Below are 23,762 nucleotides of genomic sequence, written 5' to 3'. Positions count from 1 at the left end.
CAGCTCCTGGTCTCTCAGTGGAGAGTAAACGGCAGGAATCCATCTTGGACCCCACCCCCACACAAAGCCCCACAGTGTGGTGAGAAGGGTCACCAGGTAGTGATGAGTGCACAGGACTCTGCCCCAGAGAGCGTAGGAGGTGTGACAGCCCCACCCAAGAAAAAAGGTAAACAAACCTGTCAGGATGGCAGGGATAATGATAGAGATCCCAATCACACAACTTACCAGAAAGCAAACACATGAATTAACAGACGAACAGAGAGATAATCTTTCTGAGGCTCAGTTCAGAGCTATAGTTATAAGGCAGCTTACAGAAATAACAGCTGGACTTAATCAAGACGGGGAAGGAATGAAGGCTAGTCCTGCTGAAATGAACAAAAACTCATAGGAAACAAGTGGAGGGAACGAAAACCAGGGATCGGAATCAACAAATTGGAACATAGGGGTGGAACAAACAGTCAACCAATGCAGAAAGAGGAAACAAAAAGTGAGGAAAATGAGGAGAAGCTCAGGAACCTCTGGGACAACTATAAGTGAGTGAACATTTGAATTATACGGTTGATAGAAGGTGAAGAAGAAGAACTAGAAATTGAAAAATTATGTGAAAAAATAATGAAACAGAAATTCCCTAACTTGGGTAAGGACATAGACTTACAGGTCCAGGAAGCACAGAGAGTTCCAAATAAGCTGGACCCAGGGAGAACCATACCAGGACACATTATAATCAAAATGTCAAAAATTAAAGATAAAGAGAGAATCTTAAAAGCAGCAAGAGAGAAGAAGAGAATTACACACAAAAGGGTCCCAATTAGACAATCAGATGATTTCTCAAAGGAGACTCTGCAGGCAAGAAGGGACTGGCAAGAAATATTCAAAGTAATGAAAAGCAAAAGGCGACAGCCACGATTACTCTATCCAGCGAAGCTGTCATTTAGAATAGAAGGGCATAGAAAGTGCTTCCAGGACAAAGTAAAACTGAAGGAGTTCATTAGATCCAAACCACTGTTATATGAGATATTAAAGGGACTTGTTTAGAAGAGGAGGATCAAAACTATGAACATTAAAATGAAAACTGTATCACAACAACCAACAACAGAAGCTAGGGAATTGAAACAAAGGCAAACTAAGTAGGCAACAAGAGTGGGAAAAGAATTATAGGTATGGGGAACATACTGGGGGGAGGTTTGCGGGGAGGGGGAAGGAGGGAAAGGGAGGGAGATGATGCAGGAAATAAGAAGCATAGTAGGAGGGAGTGGAGTAGACAGGAAGATGTTGAGAACTATATGCACAACCAATGGGCATGGACTATGGGCATGGAGTGGGGGGGGTCACTGGGTGGAGGGGAGCAGAGGGAAAAGAAATTGGGACAACTGTAACAGCATAATCAATAAAACATATTTAAAAAATTGGCTATTGTAAATAGGGCTGCTATGAACATACCCAGAAATTGATGGCATTTTCATACACTAATAATGAGCTATCAGAAAGAGAAACAAAGAAAACAGTTCCACTTACCAATTCAGGAACAACAAAAAATAAGGTACCTAGGAATAAATTTAACCAAGGAGGCAAAAGACCTGGACTCAGAAAACAATAGGCCACTGAAGAAAGAAACTGAGGAAGACACAAATAAGTGGGTTCATATACTGTGTTAACGGATCAGAAGAACTAACATTATTAAAATATTCATTCTACCCAAAGCAATCAATAGATTCAACACACTTCCTATTATAATGCCAATGCTATATTTTACAGAACTAGAACAAATATTCCAAAATTTATATGGAACCACAAAAGACCCCAAATAGCAAAAGAAGAATGAAGCTGGAGGTATCACAACTCCTGATATAAGGCCATTGTAATAAAAACAGCCTGGTACTGCCATAAGAACAGACACATAGATCAATGGAATTGAACAAAGAACCCAGGAATTAACCCAACCCTTTATGATCAATTGATATTGGGCAAAGGTGGCACGAGCATACAATGAAGCAAAGACAGCTTATTCAGTAAATGGTGTTGGAAAAACTGGACTGGTACATGCAAAAAAATGAAACTAGACCACCATCTTACACCATACACAAAAAACCTCAAAATGGATAAAAGACTTTAATATAAGTCATGAAAGCATAAATCCTAGATGAAAAAATTTTACACTTGCATTTAAATTTGTAGTTTAATTCTACTTTAATTTTATATATCTACTAAAATGTTACATTAAAAGCTGTGATATTTTTTAATGTTTCCAAGAGTGTTTTTATTTTCATCATTAAAATAATATATGAAAATATTATGATGCTATAATTAGAGTATAAAGTCTGGACAAAATTAAGATAGTTATTTCAACACTATCTTATTCTACATCTAAGCATCAAGGAAAGCAAAATTTGTATCAATGAACATACTATCTTATGCTTAGTAGTCTTTAAATCAATAGTTTATTCTTCATAAAAAGCATCACAAAATGAAGATATATTGTATAGTTTAGTCATGTCATTAATTGGCCTAAAGAAGAAGATATCATATTATCATTAGAAAAGATTATTATTATGTATATTCATGCTAACGAAGTACTAAACTAATTCAAAAGTCCCTGAAAGTCAGTTCAAATCTATTTTTATAGTTTACATGTTAATTATACTTCTGGGTAAGGCTGGAAGGTTTATTTTCATACTCTTTCACCTACTAATTTCTATGTTACAAATTATCTATGTAAATGTTCAGGAAAGTAAACCAAATATACTTAAAATCATAGTATCATCCCCTTTGTATCCTGCCAAATGCTACCTTAATTCATTAATACCCGAACATTCAGACCTAAAGAATATTTCTTTTATCTTTAATAATGTTTTGCTCATTGTAAGAAACACATTCCCACAAACACAACTAAGCATACCAATTGCCTTAATAGCAATCCATACTTGACTGTTTCCAGCAACATTAAAGCGGCAATACCAGGGTCATGCCAAATCTAATCTACCTTTAAGGCTGAGCATGCAAATTATAACCTCAGCAATTTCCATGAGCTTTCTCCAATCCATTCAATTGCTATGTAGTACCATTTTCCCTAGTTTTATATATGTATCCTTTATGTATGTGAAAAATTTGAAGAGAACATTGTATCTCATCTCCATAAGTTAAAGTTCATATTTATCTTTACTAATGTAAGGTAATAATGTTAATGTAAAAATGTTACATGGTATTCAAGGTATGTATAAAAGACTATTTACTCACACCATACTGCAAGAAATGGGTCCAAGCTGGTCTGCCATAGGGTTGAAATTGCCATTTGCATGGGAAATAAGAGAGACAACTCACAAAGACATACCAAAAGACACTGGTATTCTGGTTTGTTGAACATCCTTCAAATGACAGGTGATGCATGTACTGATAAACCAACTTCACTAAAAGGGCACAGAATTTCCCTTTTCTGCAATACTTCAGAAATAATTCCCACTGAGAAAATTTCTTAGCATTGCCACCCCATAAATGTACATTTCACTCATGCAATTACATAAGTATCTTTTTCTTTATTTTAGCTTATATAAGGAAATTGAAAAATTATAAGAATAAAAACCAAATCTGAGGGATTTATATGATACTTCTATAAAAGGCAATTAAAAATAAATTTATTCCCTGGTAGCAGCATGCTTCCTGATTTCAAGCAATATTACAAAGCTATAGTAATCAAAATTTGGTATTGACATAAAAGCCAAAACAGATCAATGGATTAGAATAGACAGCCAAGAAATAAACCATGCATATATAAGCAATTAATTTACAACGAAGAATCAAAGAATATTCAATGGGGAAAAGACAGTTTCCTCAATAAACAGTGTTGGGAAACTGGAAAGCCACATGCAAAAAAAAAAAAAAAAGAAACCGGACCTTTATCTTACAACATTCACAGAAATTCACTCAAAATGGATAAAGAATTTGAATATAAGTCCTAAAACCATAAAACTCCAAGAAGAAAATGTAAATGGTAAGCTCCTTGACATCAGACTCAGCACTGATATTTTGGATTTGACAGCAAAGGCAACACAAAGCAAAAATAAACAATAGGAACTACTTCAAACTAAAAAAACTCTGTACAGCAGAAGTAGGCACCAACAAAATGAAAAGGCAACCAACTGAATGGGATAAAATATTTGCAAATAAAATATCTGATAAGATATGTATCTGAATATACATTTTTCTGAAAAAGGCCACTAGGTACATGAAATAGTGCTCAGTATCACTAATAAGGGAAATGCAAATAAAACCTTTTTAAGATGGCACCTCATACCTGTTAGAATGGTTATTAACAAAAGACAAGACATAAATGTTGATGAGAATGAGGAGAAAAGCAGACCCTTGTGCACTGTTGGTGGGAATGTAAATTGGTACAGCCATTATGAAAAACGGTATAGAATTTCCTCAAAAAAATTAAAAAATAGAATTATTGTATGACCCAGTAATCCCACTTCTGGGTATTTATCTAAAGAAAATAAAAATACTAATTCAAAAGGATACATTCACCCCACCCCCATATTCACTGCAGCATTATATACAATAGCCAAGATATGGAAGCAATCTAAGAGTCTACTGGCAGATAAGTGGAGAAAAAAAATTGTGGTCTATATACCCAATGGCATATTATCGGCCATAAAAGAGGGAAATCTTGCCATTTGTGATACCATGAATGACCTTTGGAGGCATTTTGCTAAGTGAAAGAAGTCAGTCAGAGGAAGACAAATACTGACTGTTCTCACTACGTGAGGACTCTAATAGAAACCCCAGGAAATAAAACAAAACAAAGAAACAAAAAACATGCTCATGGACACACAGAACAGATTTGTGATTGCTAGAGGTGAAAGGGTGAGGATGAAGGGTGTGGGAATGAGTAAGGGGGTTATAAAGTACAAACTCCCAGATACAAAATTAATGAATAATGGGGATGTAATGTACAGCATGGTGACTATTTAATAATACTATATTGTATATGGAAAAGTTGCTAAGAGTGTAGATCTTAATAGTTTTCATCACAAAATAAATGCTTGTAACTGCATTGTGATGGATGTTAATTAGATTTATTGTGGTGATCATTTCCCAATATGTACAAATATATTATGTTGTATACCTGAAACTAATGTTATCCATCAACCATACCTAAATAAAAACAATTCATTCTATTTAGTGATAGTTAGGGTCCAAATCAAAATGATTCGATATAAGTGGATGTTATAAAATTAGAAGATAGGGTCAGTTTACAGATATGGCCTTAATAGTGAGTTGTTCAGGTATTAATCTCATTAATCACCGGCAAGGACTGGACATGGGGTCCTTTCCTACGTGCACTAAAGAAAACTGTTGTGTTGTGGTAACACCTTTGCAACCTTATAATGTCACTGGAAATTTAGTAGTTTAAACTTATATTACAATAAGGCTAAAATGTGCTTTCTAAAAGAAATGTCAGTTTTACTTATATAAACAATCAGGAAGAAAAATACTATTCTAATTCAAAACTGAATAAGTGTTCCTTCTGTACTTCAGGGGTCACAGAAATACACTATTGTGACTCTCAATGAGTCACTTCTTGTGTAATACCCTCGCTCTGAGTGCAGGTAGAATGTGCATCTCGTTTCTAACCAGTAAGATCTGAGGAAGGTGATGTGACAGTCACAACTCCATTCTACAGACTAGCATGAGTCTCTGCTGGCCTTGAAGGAAAGTAAACAGCAATGTGCCAGAAGGTCTGAGAGAGGGCCACATGGCAGAGAGTTGAAGAGTGACTCTAGACGCTGAGTGGCCACCAGCTGAGAGCCAGCCAGAAAACAGGGAACTTAGTCCCACAGCCCAGAAAAACTGAATTCTGCCAACAACCTCGTGAGCTTGGATGAAGAGACCCAAGCTCTGGAACAGAGAACAGTCCACCCAATACACAGATGGCAGCCTTGTGAGATCCTGACCAGGGTACCCCGTTAAGTCATGCCTGGATGCTTGACCCATGAAAATTGTGATACTAAATATGTGTTGTTTTAAGTCATTAAATTTGTTATACATTAATAGAAAATAGAAAAATAAAAGTTATATGCTGAGTCTTTTGTGCACACAATAGGGGCATTATGTTGGTAGCAAAACCTGTAGATGTTTGTGGTTATAGTAGTTACCAGTGATTGAGCAGTGATAGAAGGTAAAAATGAAAGGGAAATTGGCCATAATAAACAAGGTGAAGAGCTCTGTGTATCCTTTCTGCAATGCTGGGGTTCTGGTGTAATGCATATAGCAAGTATATGGCATCTAAGCAGAAATACATATAATTTTGAATGAATAATGAATAAATACCAAAATGTCTATTTTTCCCTGTTGGGCTAATGCATCCATGATAATGATGTTAAAAATAGATTTGCATTGTATTCTATGTTCAAAAAATGCCTGTAAAATTATATTAACTCACCGCATCGTAAATTAAAATAACAAAAATATCCTGTATGTTGTACCTGAGAAAAAGGAGGCTTTGAGATTGGTTGCTCAAGACAACACGTAATGTATAGGAAAGCTAGAGTGGGGCTGTCACTCTCACAGTGAGTGACCCAGAAATGTGACTCCTGTCTGATTAGGGCCAGTGTACTCAGTTGAGAGTGAGAAGGGATGGGTTTGCGAGCAGCAAGCACATCCATCCCTTCCTTTACTCATTCAGTTGTAAAGAAGAGAGTGATGGGATAGATTGAAATCAGAGCATTAAAATAAGAAACTACGGAGATATAAAAAAAAATGTGAGGAGACACCTCTCAGGCAAGACTGAGGAGAAAATGTTTCTACCTTAGGCAGCCCACAAGTCATGAAGTACAACTTAATCTGTAGGACTAATTAGTTGACAAAGATTATGCTTGTTTTGTTAATATAATTTCAATTTTTCTATCAATCAAAAACTTTTATGCCTTATTTATATCATTAGCAAACATTAAAAAGGTAAAATCGTTAATTTTCAGTTTTACATTTTTTATCACTTTCATATTTTAGCACTTGTGTTACAAATATGAAATGCATATAGATATCTGTTAAATGAATAAGTAATTTAATTAATACTTAAATATCTTGGTATGTAAATATACAAGCCTGATAACATAATAATTATTATTATTAGTAGTATTTCTGGTAGGAGTTGAGGAGCAGATTTTTAAAATTTCAGAATTTGCTGAGTCACTTTAAGTATAAATAAAATTTAGGTGTCCAAATAATTTTTGTACTACATGCTAACCTGTTCTCATCAAAACCAACTTGCTATTGGTAAAAGAGTTATTCAACATAGTTAAACTGCTTCTACCTACCTTCAAATATATGGAGCTATTTCTCATTAAAGTGTTATTTACTACAATTATTTTGGTTATTTTCATTACTCTATTAGAAAAAGTGTATCACCTGGAATTAACAAGAAGCATTAACATGTTGTTACAACAAGCTAAGAATATTCTAACAGTCCACTGAAATTATGTTTTAAACAAAAAGAGGGCTGCTTTAATTTTCATCTAATTTTCTATTATGTCATATTTATTAAACTTTTAATTGCCAAATCTCACAAAATATACGACATTGGATTGATGAATTCTATTTGGTTTCTGTACCTTGTGCCAATATTATTTTATATTTAATATATTACTTTATTTTTCCCAATCTCTTCAATACCATTTTCAGGGATAGAAGAAAAAAGGAAGTAACATTTTGAGAATTTCTTCTTTACATTTTATACTATTTAAATTTTTTCTTTATAACCTTTCATGTTAGGTAATGTCCATACCATTTCTGGACAGAAAAGCTGAGGCTAAAGAAATGAAACCAAGGAAGGATAGAAACTTGCCTAGGTTGTCTAGCATGTAAATAGCTAACATTTTTTTTTCTTGACCCCCACACTTTATTCTTTCTATATATATCTAGAAGATAAATATATAAACCCTTATTCTTTAATTGAATCTCATTTTTATTGCCCATTTTCCCAGAGCCAGTTCATATACATTTTATATTTATATCCTTAAATTTCACATTAATATTACCACTCATCTTCCTTTCCTGTAAGTTAAACATCTTGAATGTCTTCATCTTCTCACAGAAATCAATTAATTCCTTTAATTTTCTTTTATTAAGACAATAGAAAAATGTGCTACCTATTCAGTTAGAACCAAAACCTATAATGTCACTTCCTTAGCAAGAACACAGTTGTGCAAGCAGTATTTATCCTGAGAGAAGTCCACAGTAGTTGTGATGTTAACCTAGAACTATCTCTGACAATAATCACTTTCTGATACTGAGGAAATAAATGCAAGCTTTCATTAAAATTTATCAGGGAGAAATTGTGATTTTAGAAGAGATTCTACTGGATCCTTATTTCAATAGTTTTATTACTTAGTTTATTTCTAAAAATAATTTGAGAGGCTTATAATGAAAATTGTATCATATATAATTGCATTGTTAAAATAAAAGTAAGAGGAGAGCCATGCTGAATGGGGAGGGAGAAATTTCGGTGTCAGGGCCCATTTTGTAGGATCTGTTCATCTCCCCAGATGTCCCAGTAGTTAGAATGAAACATGTTTCCAAGGTGACAAATACACCTTCCCTTGTTCTTACACAAGCAGCATAAGAGATGACATCATTGCTTTAACTTTCTATGCTAAGACTCAGCCTGATATGAAAACACTGCTCTCATGAAATGTTCACATAAATGATGTTGGAGGGGTATTAAGTGGGTTTTTTAACTAAACCATATGGAGTAGCTCACCACATTTTTGCCTAGGTTCCTCTGTAATTGTTGTACCACATTTGAGGACAGCAGTGCAATCTCAATAAAAAAATTTAAACTTATTTTTTAAAACTGGTGTACCTTTTTATGGTTAAGCTACTTTCAAAATTCAACTTTGAAGCAAACAATGAAAAACAAACCTCAAAAAGGAAGCTGTGTTTTCCATTTTTTCAATGATGCCCATCCTGCCAATTGAATCAAATTGAGATTTTGTCTACCTAGTACACCATGTACTGGTCCTAACTTTGGTCCCTTTTATATACTCTGTGGTATAGCAAATCAAAACAAAAAAAGTCCTGCACATTAAGGAGGTAAGTTAAATTATGGTCTGAAGCCTAAAATTAAGACTAAATACGTGTTACCTCATTAACTGGAGAAATCAAGAGGACCTTATATGGCCTCACCATAAGATCCCCTTCCCAAACTGGTGAACAAGGTTCCCTATCTGAACAACTCTCCTTATCAAGGAGATCAGGTGCAGTTCCTGCTTATCCTTGAGCAGAAGGTTTCAGTTTCCTACCAGCTGAATATATGTGACTACTAAACTGCTGTCAATCTCGTCTGTCTAGCATCTGGTGTTGTGCTTGGCTATTGCCATACTCTTGGAAGAGATTCCGTCATTGTCCAAGTGAAAAGGAGGCAATTAATCTATTAAATATAGGATGAAATATCAATCTGATAGTAAGTGTTATTGAAATGTGGCTTTTGATTGAAGGAGAAACTGCTGTTTTTAAATTTTGGATTTTGAATTAAGTTAAAAATATTTTTGAAGTAATAAAAATATTTTCTTGAATTTGTATCAATTTAAATTCCCACAGTGAACAGCACATGAAAAACTACATTCTTTGGCTGGGAATGCAAATTGATAAAATTAGTCTGGTAAGAAATTTGATAAGATGTCTAGGAAACATCAAAATTACCTTTTCCTTTTTACTCAGTAATTTCACTTCTGGGAATATATTTTAAGGAAATATTAAATATTATGGTAGCATTTTTCATTGTGGCATTATTTATAGTATGTAGTCAAAAGGAGAAGTCAGAATAATGTCCAACAATTGAGAAATGGTTGAAGTATCTATACAATGTAATAAGAATTAGTCATTAAACATGTTTGTAAAAAAAATTTGATGTAACAGGAAAATGACTTTATCAGATTTATACTATATCAAAAATATGTCAATTACATTACAATGTACCATCAACTTTTAGTGTATGTGTACATGGGTATAAAGAAAACAGGAAGGAAAAGAGGAAAATATAAATTGTTAAATTACGATGTCTTTTATTTCCATCTTTCTACTTTTTACCAGTACTATATTTTACAGAGGACTTATCTACCTAGCTACCTACCTACCAATCCATCCATCCACCTACCCATCCATCCATCTTCTCTCACACACACACACTCATTTTATGCATACATACATACATACAGAAAGGGTTGAGAATGATGTGCATTAGCAACTGCTAGCTGAGAGCCAGATAGAAGGTGTGCTTTTGATGTTTCTAAGAGGAATCAGAGAAATTAAAGTCTTCATGAGAAAATGGGGAAAGAGGTTTTCTCTATCCCATTCATAAACTTAGTGCAAATGAAGAGATTACAAAAGTTGTACATGTACATACATGTACTTTTAGTTTGTTGCATGTATTTTAATTTTAAACATAGTTTCTAGTAGTCATAATACACATCTAGTATGTGTATTAGTTCTAATTCTTCGAGTAACTTACAAATTCTTGGAAGCAGAGTCCTTGCATAGGTTTTTCCTATCTCTGTATTGTATCTAGTATAAGGCTGAATCTATATTCAACATTAAATATCTACTTACTTTTAGTAGCAGATAGTTCTTTATTGTAGACCTCCTTTCTGTAATCTTATATGAAAAACTTTAAAGCTGATTTAACAGTTAGAGAAAGTGGCTAAATTGTGTTTTCAGTAGTTTTATTGAGGTGAAACATGAGGTTTTCTTTTTTTAACTAATCTGTTGATCATAATATTTTATCTTTGAGAAATATTGGATAAGACATATAAAACTATTGTTACCATCTAGAAGATGCTATCTCAAGTCTGAATACTGATATATGTCTAACTCATTTTTATTTGAAGTTTGTGGATTTTCATTGTAAATACTTATAAGAAAAAAAGGAGGCTGATATTATTATTTGGTGGAAATGGTTATACTCTCTAATTAGTTCAGAAACAAATAGAAAATTTGTATATGCAAAGCAAATAATATAATTATTTTTATATCTTAGGTCCCTAACATATTTAAGATTTCTTCTTAGGATTTTTCATATATAATTTATTTGGTTGCATATTGGGACAATATAATGATCAACTTATGTAAATAAGGTCATATCACAAATGTAATTTCCCATTAAAAAATTTACCCAGAGTCAGTATGAGGGTTCACCTGCTGTGTATATAGGTATGCATGTATGTATGTAAATGTCCTTTAATCCTCCATATTTGAAAATATAACTCTCCCAATGCTTTCACATATTGCCAGTGTTTTGAAATTTCCATTAACTATTAGAAGAGAGTGGAATGTCTATTGTTTACTTTTAAAGCTGGTATTAAACACTTCTCAGCTTTTTAAATTTTTAGAGAAAAAAAAGAACCCTTCCAGTGAGTACTGAAGAAGGTAAAGAGCAGAAAGAATTCTGTACCTGGGTTTTGGCAGAGTCCCTGTATTGTGCTCACAAACTAGTCACCAAAATCCTTTAGGAACAAGAGAAGGATGTCTGCTTTCAGTACTCTGCTCAACGTTGTACAAGTTCAATAAGGAACAAAATAAATTAAAATTGTCTCCACTGGAATGGGAAAGTATACTGTCTTCATTTTCACATGACATAATATTGCATAGAAGAAAGTCCTAACAATTTTACAAAAAAAATGTTAGACCTATAAACAACATTAGCAAGACTGTAAGCTAGGTCAATATATAAAAATCTATTGTATTAACTGTATTTCCATGAAATGAAAATGAATAATCTAAAACTGAAATTTAAAAAATAGCTCTTCATAATAGCATCCAAAAATAATAAAATAATTTGGGAGACATTTAACAAAGGAATGCTAGTTCTGTACTTTGAAAACTATAAAACTTAACTAAAAGAAATTAAAGATACCTAAAAAAATGAAGAGATAGTACACATTCATGGATTGGAAGACTCAAAGTTGTTAAGGTTGTAATTCTCTCCAAATTGATCTATAATTTCAATGAAACCTCTATCATAATCCCAGCAGGATACTAAACTTTTATGAAAAGTGAAAGGATCTACCAAAATTATTTTGAAAAATTAAAAGTTGGAGAACCTACACTACCAGATTTCAAAACTTAATACAAACCTATAGTAAGTAAGAAAGTGTAGTATTGTTGAAATAAATTAAACATATAGTCAAACAAAACAGAACTAGGAATCCAGAAATAAATTCTGGTATTAATGATACATTGATTTTGACAAATATGCTAAGACAATTCAATGGGGAATTTTTTTTTTTAACAGAAGATACTTGCATAATTGCATCTCCATTTGAGATTAAAAACTGTACTTACTTGCCTCATACCACATAGAATGAACATAATATAGGTCATAGACCTAAATGTATAAACTTCTAGTATAGAACATATGAGAAAAACACTGTGACCTTGGGATTGTTCTTAATATGCTATTAAGAGCGGCATGATCTATAAAAAATATCAATTAATTGGATTCCATTGAAATGCAAAACTTTTTCCTTTAAATACACCTTTAAGAAAATAAAAAGATAAGATAGACTAAGAAAATAATAGGTGCATCTTATACAAGGACTTACATCCAAGACATATAAAGAAATTTTACAACTCATTAAAAAGAAAAATAAATAATAATGGGCAAAAGATCTGAATAGACATTTCACCAAGGACGACATACACACTGCTTATAACCACCTTAAAATACATTCTTTGTAAGTTATTAAGAAAATGTAAGTTAAAACAAGATATATCCATTCCTACACCAAGACAGACATTACCAAGTGTTGGCAGTGACATGGAGAAAGTAGAACCCTTAGACAATATTTGACATATTTTAGAAATATATTTTATGATTATGCTATTATAGTTGTCCCTTTCCAGCCCTCCACCCAGTACACCCAGATCCCTCTAGCAATATCCTCCTCAGTTCATGTCTATGGGTCATGCATATCAGTTCTTTGGCTTCTCCTTTTCCTATACTATTCTTAACACCCCCGTGTATTCTCTACCTACCAATTTGTACTTCTTAATCCCTATACCATTTCCCCTTCCCCCACCCATCTGATAACCCTCCAAATGATCCCTATACCTATGAATCTGTTTCTATTCTGCTTGTTTGCTTAGTTTTTTTTTTTTTTTTAGATTCAGTTGTTGATAGTTGTGAACTTATTGCTATTTTAATGTTCATAGTTTTTATCTTCTTTTTCTTAAATAAGTCCCTTTAACATTTCATATAATAATGGTTTGGTTATGACTAACTCCTTTAGCTTTACCTTGTCTGTCCTGATTCTAAATGATAGCTTTGCTGGATACAGTAATCTAGGTTGTAGGTCCTTGTTTTTGATCACTTTGAATACTCTTGCCTGTACTTTCTAGCCTGCAAAGTTTCTTTTGAGAAATCAGCTGACAGTCTTATGGGAACTCCTTCATAAGTAACTATCTGCTTTTTTCTTGCCGCTTTTAAGATTCTCTTTACCTGTAACATTTGACATTTTAATTATGGTGTGTCTTGGTGTGACCCTCTTTGTGTCCATCTTGCTTGGGACTCTCTGTGCTTCCTGCACTTGTATGTCTATTTCCTTTGCCAAATTAGGGAAGTTTTCTTTTGTTATTTTTTCAAATAAGTTTTCAATTTCTTGCTCTTTCTGTTCTTCTGGCAGCCCTATGATTTGAATGTTGTTACATTTGAAGTTGTCCTTGAGGCTCCTTAACCTATACTGTTTTCGAGTTGTTGTTTTTTAAATATTTTTCTTCTTGTTGTTTAGATGAAAATTTTTTTTTCTTTCTTATGTTCCAAATAAGTTATTTGATTTTTGGCTTCATCCACTTTACTGTTGATTCCCTGTCAATTTTTTCTTTATTTCATTAGTGTAACCTTCATTCCTGCCAGGGTCTTTTTAATGCTGTTCTAGTACCCAATGAGTTCACTGAGCAGCCTACCCAATGAGTTCACTGAGCAGCCTAACAACCAGTGTTTTGAACCCTGCATCTGATAAGATTGCTTTTCTCCATTTGGTTTAGTCCTTCTTCTGGAGTTTTGTTCTGTTCCTTCATTTTGGCAGCCTCCCTGTGTTTGTTTATATGTATTAAGTAGAGCTGCTTTGACTCCCTGTCTTAGTAGTATGGCCTATTATAGAAAAACACAACCATAAGTTGGATGGGGCAAAGTCTTAAGTAACTGCCAGAGCAGGGCAGCCCATGTGAACCAGGTTGATGGAGTCTCAGGTATGGTGTCACCTCTCTGTGGCTTTGTGTCTGGGAAGATTCAGAGAAGGGACTACAGCTGCTGCTTGGCCTCTGGAGTTTTGTCCAGGAGGAAGCTGTGCCCTCAGCACTCACCTTGATGCCTGACACTTCAGTTTCCCCCTATATGCCACTGGTGCCCTTCCAGCTGTTGCTCTGGTGCTGGAGCCCAGAGGGAGTGAGTCTGCTTAAGTCCTAAGTCTATCGTGAGCCCTTTAGGAGGAGATACCTGAGAATCACACAATTTCTTCTGCCTCCCCAATCCCCAGTGTTTTTTACAGACAGAATTTATAGGGACTTATCTTCCTGACACTGGATCCCTAGGTTGGATGGTCTGGTGTGGGGCTGGGATCCCTCAGTCCCAAGGTATCCCTCCTGTTTTACTCCACCACACATGGGTGTGGGACCACCCATTCTGCATCTCTGCATCTCTGCCCCTAATACCCATCTGGATAAATGTGACTTCTTTAATTCCTTGGTTGTCTGACTTCCATACAGCTCGATTTTCTGATGATTCTGGGTGACAGTTGTTTTATAATTTAGTTGTAATTTTTGCCGTGGTTGTGCGAGGAGATGGGTCGTGTTTACCTATGCCGCTATCCTTACTGGAAGTCAATTTGACAGTTCTTGAACAGTTAAAAAGAATTTACCATACAATTCCACTTCTAGAAAACCATGCAAAAATATCATGTATCTCAACTAAGGTGTGTATGCAAATTTTAAAAACAGGGAAATCCAATGAATAAGCAAAGTAGACTATCCAAATAATGGACTATTACTTAGCAATAAAAAGAGCAAACTACTGCTACATGTTACAAAATAAATAAAATTCAAAAGTTAATGTAAGTGAAAGGAGCCAGGTACAGCAACTGCTTAATGCAAGGTTAAGTTTATATGAACTGTCCAGAAAAGGCAAACTTACAGAGACAGAGTAAATCTCACCTGTGACTCAGAGAGCAGTGTTGGAAGTTGATATTGCTAGCAGGCTCAAGGGAACTTTGTAATAATTGAAATGTTCTAAAACAGTGTTTTAGATTGTGGTGACAGTAGCACAACATCATAAATTTACTAAAAGTCATTGATTTATACACTTACCATGTATACATTTAGGAAATGTACATAATACCTCATTATAGATGTTAACATAATAATAAAAAGAACTACCCGGATTTGGTATTGCTATTGACTCTGATCCAATGAGATCTGGTACATTTGTCTTGTGTTTCTAAAAGCCCAGTAAGACAGTGAACTATTGAGGAACAGAATATCAGCTACTACTTCCACAGAAGACATCGCTGCCTTTCGAAGCTAAACATGTCTAATGTTCTTCAATATTACACTTGCTAATTAGTCTTTTTTAGCCTTGCAGATGTAGCCAGTCCATTATGGAACTATTCAGAAGCAATCTTTTTTTTAAAAAAGATGGATTTATTTTTTTTTGCTTGTTTGAAACAGCTGTGCTTCTAGAGGCATAAGATGGAGTTCTAAGTAAAAGATTCATTTCTTAAGCATTACATTTTTTTCCGATAATGTCTAAGAGGACATAATATTTGTTAGGTGTATACTAAGTACAAGATTGTGTGCTAGGTTCACATGCAATTATGTGAGTCACATAGAGCTGGCCTTACTGCTCTTAAAGAGCAAATTTATTCTCAAAATTTAAGTGACAGAGCTGAATTTCAACTCAGGTCCTTATGATTCTAAAACTCATTACCTATACTCTCCATTTTGCTGCCTTGTGCTTGGTTGAATAAAGATTTTTAAAACCATTGTACTGCCCTGGCTAATGTGGATCAGTAGGTTGAGTGCTGGCCTGAAAACCAAAGGGTTGCTGGTTCGATTCCCAGTCAGGGCACATGCCTGGGCTGCAGGCCAGGTCCCCATTTGAGAGCACGGGAGAGGCAGCACGTCATTTTTTCTCTTCCTTTTTTTTCCCTCCCTTCCCCTCTCTATTAAAAAAAAAAAAAAGTACCATCGTTGATCAGCATCTATAAGTACACTTTTGACGTTTACAGTTAAAAGTTAAAGGATGTGTTTTCTAAAAATTATGGACCAACGAATAAAAAATTGTATTATGTATTTGTCTCTACATGCGTTACAAAAATATAAGTAATGATGCATCTGTATATGTGGGTACACACATAAACATTAATATGTATGGATATGAACTACAAAGTTTTATCAATTCACTTATACATATGTATGGTATGGACAACGAAGTTTTATCAATTCCTTCACTTTCTCTGAGTTGTTCCTAAAATTTTACTTTAACAATTACTTACATTTCATATTCTTCTACTAAATTATGAGTAAGTTTTAGAATAGGGGTTTTGCTATATTCATTCTATTAATCCAACAATCAACACAATGTAAACCATACCATGGATGTTCAATGAATATGTATTAGTGAATAAAAAATTTCAAGTGCACCCAGTATGAGATCTAAAAAGTTACAAAATAATTTATGTTGTATAAGTTTTTATAGAGAAAAGAGGAGCTTACTTCTAACTTTTTAATCTTTTCTATAAATATCTTTAGAGCAGTGATTTTCAAACATTTTGGTTTCAAGGAGCCAATTACACTCTTTAACAGTACTGAAGACCTCAAAAAGCGTTTGTTTATGTGATTTACAACTACATATATATTCTGTATTATAAGTTAAAACAAAAAATTAAAATATTTAATAATGAGTTTTAAATAACAATAAACTCATTCCATATTAAAATAAATCACATTTTAAATAAAAACAACTGTATATTAAAAATAAAACATGAGAAATATGGCATTGTTTTACATTATGGCAAATCTACTGAATCTTGAGCTAAATATAAGACAGCTGAATTCTTATATCTACTCTGCAGACAAGGTGTTTCTGAAAAACTATATATTCACAAGAAATTGAGAATGGAAAAGGTAAATGCTGCCTTAGCATTACTAGGAAAATAGTTTTGAACTTGTGAACCCCATGAAAAAATCTTGGGAATCATGCAAGTTCCTTGTGCATACCTTAAGAGCCACAGAGGAGAAGCAATAAAAATTTCTATTCCTTTTTCGTATGTTAAAATTATTTTTGATTCCAGTAAATAAAAATGTTTTCTCCTTTTTGTGAGATATATTAATTTGATGTAATTCTTGTGAAATATTTTAATGCTATATCCAATTAGAATGGTTTATTAAAATATTATATAAGATACACAATATTTCTACTTTCAATGGATTTATATAATCAAAACTAAAATTCACTAACGACCATTTCCTTCTCTGTTTGGGAAAGCAATTAAACTACATTTTACTTTATTTTATTTTTAAATAATTTTTTATTTTTCAATTATACTTGACATACAATATTATATTAGTTTCAGGTGTATAACCCAGTGATCAGACATTATGTAACTTCCTAAGTGACCACCCAGATAAATATAGTAGTATAATTATACATTTTATTCTTTATGCCTTCCTTGCTTACAACCTTATCTTGTTTTACAAAGGCAGTTAAATTATTAGCTTAGGTAGTTTTTCACTATTGGTAAAGCAGCTGGACACTGTTCTTTGTCTCTAAACATGTGCTTTATAATGTAAAGTTTTATACATTAAAATAGTGGTGATAAGACAATAATAAAACCCATTGTGGTTAATTCCTCAAGTCCAACAGTTGTCAAATCATGGTCAACGTAGTTTAATCTATTTCTCCATCATCTTCCATACAGCTAATTTTGAAGCAAATCCCAGACAAGGTATTGTTTCATCTTTAAATATCTTAGTATGCATGCTATATGATAGCCTCTTAATTTTATTTAAAAAATTTAATATAGGGGGGACCAAGATGGCCGCGGAGTAGGAACAGTGTTCTCAGCTCGCTCCTGTTAAGGAGACAATCCAGGAGGAACAAACTCGGGGAGGAATGACTGAGTGAGTGGGAATATCTGATAACGTGAACGGGGAGGAGATCGTGGGAGCAGCGTGGAGGGGGGTGGAGGGGTTTGTCACAAACTGCAGGCTGAGTCATTCTGAGACTCCGTGTGTTTGCAGTATCAAGCCGGAGAGCTCACTAGCCGGTAGTGAATTCTTGTAGGGAGTTAGGGAGAGGATTTGGCCAAAAAAGCCAGAGGAGGGAGAGAACAGTGAACAACCAGGACTGGGAGAAACTGTGTGACCTGAGTCTAGAGAGAAACATCCTCAGCTGCAACCTCCGACGGAAAGCTCGGCATCCCGGGCGCGCCCAGCACTTGCGCTAGGGCCCTACAGAACAAAGGAGCAGTTTTGGGGCTAGGAGACGGGCCGCACAGAAAAGCTGTTTCGGAACTCCGGACCGGGGGAGAACTGTGGTCTTGAAATCAGTGTTTGCTCTTTAGTCGCGCTAGAATCCCACAGAACAAAGGGCAGGTTTGGGGCTAAGAGAGAGGTGGGACGCGCAGGGTGTGTAGGTAGGGAAGAGGGCGGAGGCAGAGGTCCTGGAGGGGAGACGGTTTTAGGGCAAGGAGAAGGGCCCGCAGGGAAGGACTGCTGCGAAGCTCCAGACTGGCAGAGAGCTCCGGGGAAGGAGAGTGCTGCGCCGACCGACCACACTAGAGTCCCACAGAACAAAGGGACGGTGCTGTGGCGGGAAGAAAGATAGAGCGCGCAGGCGATAGACAGGGAAGCCAGAGGAAGCGGTAGCTCGGAATAGAGACAGTTTTGGGGCAAGGAGAAGAGCACACACAGGAAAGCCACTGCAAAGCTCCAGACTAGGGGAGAGGCCCTGGGCAGGAAAGGGCCACTGGGCCCGGCACTTTGACCGACTGTGCCAGAGTCCTGCAGAACAAAAGGACGATCTTGAGACAGGGAGAGAGGTGGGGTGCGCAGGCATATAGACAGGGAAGAGAGCAGAAGCTGTAGCCTGGGAATAGAGACAGGACCGGAGGCAGGGCGGGGATTGCTGGCAGGCACAGGCTGGACCAACAGAGGGAAGGAGTAGCTGGACAAGCCTGAGGAGGGCTGAGGCTGCCTCAGGAGGGGACTACTAAAGGCAGCTCACAGCAGAGCGGCGGTAGGCCCACGAAAAAAAGACTAGCAACCCCAGAATCAAGCAGAACCCTCCCACAGCCAGCCAACCAACCAGAAAAGATTTGAAACTCATGGAATTTTGAATAGGAGCAGACTCAGGAAGGAAGCAAGGAAAAACCAAAAAACAAACAAACCAAAAACACCCAGAGACTGTGCATAAAAGTTGAATTGAGTTAAAATCCTCATTCTTTTATCTCTCACTCTCTCTCTAACTACCCCTACCGTCAGTCCCTTCTTATTCTCGCTCCTTTTCTCCCCTCCCCTTCCCCCCCTTCTCTCCCCTTAGCATTCTCCCCTGCATCCTATTCTCAGTTAATTTTATAATTTTAAGTTCTCTCCCTTTCTCACCCTCTCCTTTCTCTGCGCTACTCACCTTCAACTTTATTAAATTTCTTTCTTTATTTTGTCCCCCTTCAGTCTACATTCATTTTTCTTTCATCTCTTGTCCTTATTTTCCTTCTCTCCCTATACATAATCTCTCTCTCTCCCTATTACACTTTATATTCTAATCTCTTAATATTCAAATTATAATTCTAATCTATCCCCCTCTCCCTTTACTCTCCTATTCTTACCCCTTCTCTTTTTCTACCCCACCCCCCCACTTCTTTCCCTACCTCTTGTATTTCTCTCCTTCATCCTATCTTTTGCCAACTCTTCAATTTCAATCCTCCCCTCCCTAATATCTCCTCTTCCTCCTGATTTCCTTCCCTCCTCTGAGCTCTTTTCCTCCCAAATCCTCTTGCTTTCCTATCTCCTATTCCTCTCTCTCTATATTCACCTTTTCTCTCTATCTTGCAACTTTATATCATGTTTTAATCTCCTAATCTTTTTTATAACATATAATTTAAAAAAGAATTTTAACCCAGTCCCCTCTCTTCTACCTCCCCTTCTTCTTCTGTTCTCTCTCCTACCCTTCTCTTCTCTACTTTCTCTCTCTCTTTCCTCTCTCCCTTCCTGTCTTGCTATTTTCTACTCTGTATTTTTATCCTTAAAAAATTCTCTCTCAATCTATTTCCTACCTTCTAACCTCCCCAGCCCTCTCTTTCAATTTCTGGCTGTCTGTCTACCTGGATGTCTGTTGTGTCTACCCTACCTCCCACGCTAATCATATAGTATATACCGATTATATAATCCTAATACTGTACACTTCCACTTTCTCTCTCCACACTGTAACCCTCCCCTCCTTTTCAAACAGACAGTGCAAGTGTTAATTGCTCTCTTACATAACCTTGATCCCAATTGCTAACATTAATACTCTATCAACTTCCAGCTCAAAAATTACCCTTCCTTCATTTAAAACAACTCCTTTCTGTTTCTCCTACGAAATAAGAGTCCCAGTATCTCCACAAGTATATTAACACAGGCTCATTTGCAGCCTATAGTGGGATTGTATTTGGGGGAGACATTGGAGGGTGTGGGTTTCTTGCCTGGGTTGTGTAATTATGTTTTAGCAGCACCTTCACAAAAGATCTCAAGACAAGGTGGGCAGAGTGACTCTCAATCAACTAACTAGAGAAAAAGATCCACCAAAAAGTAGCTGAAATACAACCAGACAGATTAAAGAAATATCATCAAGGACAACACAGACGGAGATCCAGGAGGGTGGAGGAGTAAGTGGAAGCTACACTAACCTCCTCCAGGGACCAGCCAGTGCTGACTCAGCCCCAGTACAGCAGCAGACCATCCCCCTCCAAGTGGTGTCATACTAAGGGGAAATAAAAGTCCTGCCTACAGGAATTAAGTTGCCACACCCACGGTCCTTAAGCCTGACGGCTGATCACAGATTGAGTATAGTAACAACTAAAGAAGAGAGACAAAGGCAGTAGATCCCTGGAAGTCTCCAACAGGCTGCCTAGGGCCAGTCTGGTACATGATCTGACGCTACCAGAGGCAGATCCAGGAAGAACTGATCATTCTAAGAAGCAACAACAAACAAAAGGAATCACAAAAATGGGGAGATAGAGAAACAACCCCCCATCAAAAGGAAAGGTAGAATCCCCAGAAAGAGTGCTAAATGAAATAGAGGGGAGCAACATATCAGATACAGAATTTAAAACATGGATTATGGAGAAGCTAAATGAGCTCAGCGGAAACTACAAAGAACTCCAGAAAAACTACAGTGAACTCCAGAAGAACTATAAGGAACTTACTGAGAATTATACCAGCATCAAAAAGGACATGGAAGCTATCAATAAGAGCCAGGAGGAAATGAAGAATACGATCTCTGAATTGAAGAACACAGTAGAAGGAATTAAAAGCAGGCTAGAGGAAGCAGAAGATCGGATCAGCGAGCTGGAGGACAACGTACACAAAAACTCCCAGACAATGCAACAAAATGAAAAAAGACTGAACAAGACTGAAGAGGTTCTAAGACAGCTGCAGGACAACATGAAACATAACAATATCCGTATCATTGGAATTCCAGAAGGAGAAGAAGAAGAGCAAGGGATAGAAAACCTCTTTGAAAAACTAATGACAGAAAACTTCCCTCACATGAGGAGAGAAAGAGTCACGCAAATCCAGGAGGCACAGAGGGTCCCAATGAAGATGAACCCCAACAGGCCCACCTCAAGACACATCATAATTAAAATGGCAACATCCAAAGACAAAGAGAGGATCCTAAAAGCAGCAAGAGAGAAACAACTAATAACATACAAGGGAGCTCCAATAAGGCTATCCTCAGATTTCTCAGCAGAAACACTACAAGCAAGAAGGGAATGGCAAAAAATATTCCAAGCAATGAAAAACAAAGGCCTACAACCAAGAATACTCTACCCAGCAAGGCTCTCACTCAAAATGGAAGGCGAAATAAGGAGTTTCTCAGACAAAGGAAGACTAAAAGAATACATCTCCACCAAACCAGCAATGCAAGAGATGCTAAAGGGTCTGCTCTAAAAAGATAAAGAAACAGAGAGAAACAGAGAAGAACACGAGTACAAAGGGGGAAAATGACAATGAATAAGTACTTATCAGTAATAACCTTAAATGTAAATGGATTAAACGCTCCAATTAAAAGACATAGGGTAGCTGAATGGATTAGAAAGAATGACCCACAAATATGCTGTCTACAAGAGACCCACCTTAGAACAAAAGATCTACACAGACTGAAAGTAAAGGGATGGAAAAATGTATTCCAAGCAAATGGACATGAAAAAAAAGCCGGGGTAGCAATACTTATATCAGACAAAACAGATTTCACAGCAAAGTCCATAAAAAGAGACAAAGAAGGGCATTTCATAATACTTAAGGGAAAAATCCATCAAGAAGATATAACCCTTATAAATATATATGCACCCAACTTAGGAGCACCCAAATATGTAAGGAAAATTTTGAAAGACTCCAAGAAAGATATAGGCAGCAACACACTCATCGTAGGGGACTTTAACACCCCATTGTCAACAATGGACAGATCTTCAAAGCAAAGAAACACCAAAGATATTGAGGCACTGAACAACACTTTAGATCAAATGGACTTAGTCGATATATATAGAAGTTTACACCCCAAAGAAGCAAAATATACATATTTCTCAAGTGCACATGGAACATTTTCAAAGATAGACCACATGGTAGGACACAAAACAAGCCTCAATAAATTCAAGAAAATTGAAATTATATCAAGCATCTTCTCAGATCACAATGCCTTAAAATTGGAAATCAACCTCAAGGAAAAAACTCAAAAACATTCAAACTCATGGAGAATGAATAACATGCTATTAAATAATGAATGGGTTAACAATGACATCAAGGAAGAAATCAAAAAGTTCCTGGAAACCAATGATAATGAACACACAACAACCCAAAACCTATGGGATACAGCGAAAGCAGTCTTAAGAGGAAAGTTCATAGCAATACAAGCCTACCTAAAAAAGCTAGAAGAATCTCTAATAAAAAATTTAACCCTACAGCTACAAGAACTAGAGGAAGAACAACAAGCAAAACCCAGATCAAGTAGAAGGAAGGAAATCATCAAGATCAGAGCAGAATTAAATGACATAGAGTCTAAAGTAACAATTCAAAAGATCAACAAGAGTAGGAGCTGGTTCTTTGAAAAGATAAACAAAATTGACAAGCCTTTAGCCAGGCTCATCAAGAAAAAAAGAGAGAGAACCCAAATAAATAAAATCAGAAATGAAAGAGGAGAAATCACAACTGATACCACAGAAATACAAAGAATTATAAGAAATTATTACGAACAACTGTATGGCAAGAAATTTGACAACCTAGAGGAAATGGACAGATTCCTGGAAAACTATAGTCTGCCCAAACTGAATCAAGAAGAAGCAGAAAGTCTGAATAGACCAATAACAGCTAGCGAAATTGAAGCAGTAATCAAAAAACTCCCAGCACACAAAAGCCCAGGACCAGATGGCTTCACAAGTGAATTCTACAAAACATTTAGGAAAGAACTAACTCCTATCCTCCTCAGACTATTCCAAAAGATACAAGAAGAGGGAAGACTCCCA

General features: G+C 35.9%; 1 protein-coding gene across 1 annotated transcript in view; it reads right to left on the bottom strand.

Annotated features, from left to right (window-relative positions):
• The window catches only part of PCLO (piccolo presynaptic cytomatrix protein), a 337,379-nt gene that overhangs the window by 70,091 nt on the left and 243,526 nt on the right, over nt 1-23,762 (bottom strand). The window lies entirely within an intron of this gene.

The sequence above is a fragment of the Furipterus horrens genome, unplaced genomic scaffold (assembly GCF_987537825.1).
Source record: "Furipterus horrens unplaced genomic scaffold, mFurHor1.1.pri manual_scaffold_9, whole genome shotgun sequence".
NCBI classification, from domain to species: domain Eukaryota; kingdom Metazoa; phylum Chordata; class Mammalia; order Chiroptera; family Furipteridae; genus Furipterus; species Furipterus horrens.
The sequence above is the reverse complement of the archived record's forward strand: the minus strand, read 5'-3'. Positions and strand labels throughout refer to the sequence as shown.